Here is a 2,711-nt window from a genome sequence, read left to right as displayed (position 1 = left end):
ATATATATATATATATATATATATATATATATATATATATATATATATATATATATATATATATATATATATATATATATATATATATATATATATATATATATATATATAAAGGAACATGAGAAACTAGAGAAATACCAGGGGCTCCCAGGAAAAACATCAGACATCTCAGTCCAGAATTAGGAACAGCAAAGATACTGTGCAGAACCCTCAAGCTCCCAGGCCTCTGGTGGAGGTCCCGAGCGTGGAAAAGAGGGGATGAGACCACCCGCGGAGGGTGAGAAGGAGATTTTTTTTTTAAATATATAATATAACAGAAGTGGCTGATGTCAAGAAATCCTACCAATAGCTTGAGAGAGCTGGTCTGAAGGACATCACAGAGGCTCATCCTGGCTGCACAGGAGAAGGCCTTGAGCACCAGAGCAATAGAGGCCCAGATCTACCACACCAGACAAGACCCAAGGTGTAGGCTGTGCAAAGAGGCCCCTGAGACAATCCAGCACATAACTGCAGGGTGTAAGATGCTGGAAGGGAAAGTATACATGGAGAGGCATAACCAAGTGGAGCAATAGTGTACAGAAACATCTGTGCAGAGTACGGACTGGAAACCCCGAGATCAAGGTGGGAAACACCTCCAAAGGTAGTGGAGAATGATCGACCAAAGATCCTGTGGGACTTCCAGATACAGACTGACAAAATGGTGATGGCGAACCAACCGGACATTGTGGCGGTGGAAAAACAACAGAGCAAAGCTGTTGTGGTCAACCTTGCAGTACCAAGTGATGGGAACATCAGGAAAAAGGAACGTGATAATGTAAAGAAATACCAGGGGCTCAAAAGAAGAGCTGGAGAAGGCCTGAAAGGTGAAAGCATCAGTGGTGCCTGTGGTCATCGGCACACTCGGGGCAGTAACCCCCAAACTGGAGGAGTGGCTACAGCAGATCCCAGGAAAAACATCAGACATCTCAGTCCAGAAAAGTGCAGTACTAGGAACAGCAAACATACTGTGCAGAACCCTCAAAGTCCCAGGCCTCTGGTAGAGAACCCGAGCTTGGAAAAAGGATGAGACCACCCGCGGAGGGTGAAGATGATATATATACAATTGAATCCATAAGTTTCCACACACTATAAAAACGATAATACTTTTTTGTCACTGTCTGACAAGAAATCAGACTAAACTTTCCCTCTTTTAGGTCAATTAGGATTATCAAAATCATTTCTATTAATAATGAGAGAATGATGTTTTTCAAGTTTACATACAGTAAGATTACTTTGCATTTAAACAATTTGGGAAAACCCAGATGATGAGGTCATGTCTCTGAAAGCTTCTGATACATTTATTGACAACATCTGAGTTAATTAGAGACACACCTGTGGATGCATTTGAAGGCACGTCTGAAATATAGTGCTTCTTTGTGTAACATCATGGCACAGTCGAAAGAAATCAGCCAAGATATCAGGAAGAGAATTGTGGACTTGCACAAGTCTGGTTCATCCTTCGGTGCAATTTCCAGATGCGTGAAGGTGCCACGTTCATATGTTGAAACAATTATACGGAAGTATAAACACCATGGGAATGTCCAGCCATCATACCGCTCAGGAAGGAGACGAGTTCTGTGTTCCAGAGATGAATGTGCTTTGGTCTGAAATGTGCAGATCAACCCAAGAACAAAAGCAAAAGACCTTGTGAAGATGCTGCTGAAGCTGGTGAGAGTGTGTCATTATCCACAGGAAAACAAGTACTGTACCGACACGGGCTGAAAGGCCACTCTGCAGGAAGAAGTCATTACTCCAAAAGAAACATACAAAGCCTGATTACAGTTTGCAAATGCACACAGGGACAAAGACCTTAATTTTTTGAGACATGTCCTGTGGTCTGACAAAACCAAAATTGAACTGTTGTTTTGATGCAGGAGGGACTGGTACACTTCAGAAAATAGATGGCATCATGAGGAAAGAACATTATGTGGAAATACTGAAGTAACATTTTAAGACATCAGCCAGGAAGTTAAAGCTTGGACAAAAATGGGTCTTCCAAATGGACAACGACCTGAAGTATACTGCCAAATTGGTTACAAAGTGGCTTAAGGATAACAAAGTCAATGTTTTGGAGTAGCCATCACAAAGCCCTGATCTCAATCCTATTGAAAATCTATGGATAGACCTGAAAAGGCAAATGTGAGCGAGGAGGCCTATAAACTTGGCTCAGTTACACCAGTTTTGCCAGAAGGAATGGCAAACATTTGACTCAAGTCATACAATTTAAGGACATTGTTAACAAATACCAATGAAAGGACTTAGACGAAAGTAAAGAAAAATAGTAAAAAAAAAATTGTAAAATAATACGTGTGTTATTGATGTTTTTTATATTTTTATATTATATATATATATATATATATATATATATATATATATATACACACACACACACACACATATATACATAAGATAAGATATGCCTTTATTAGTCCCACAGTGGGGAAATTCCAGTATTGCACCGCACAGTTAAAGAACAGAAGGAAAATGGTACATACATACATACATACATACATACATACACACATACACATACATACATACATATATATACGTGTTGTAAATTGGATATATATTAATTTAAGGATTTGCTGAGAAATACATAGGCCTTCAGACCTTCAGTCACATTAGTGACGAAAGGAATTGTGTTTTCTCGCGAGATTTTGCGGCATGTT

The sequence above is a fragment of the Periophthalmus magnuspinnatus genome, chromosome 7 (assembly GCF_009829125.3).
Source record: "Periophthalmus magnuspinnatus isolate fPerMag1 chromosome 7, fPerMag1.2.pri, whole genome shotgun sequence".
Lineage (NCBI taxonomy): Eukaryota > Metazoa > Chordata > Actinopteri > Gobiiformes > Gobiidae > Periophthalmus > Periophthalmus magnuspinnatus.
The sequence above is the reverse complement of the archived record's forward strand: the minus strand, read 5'-3'. Positions refer to the sequence as shown.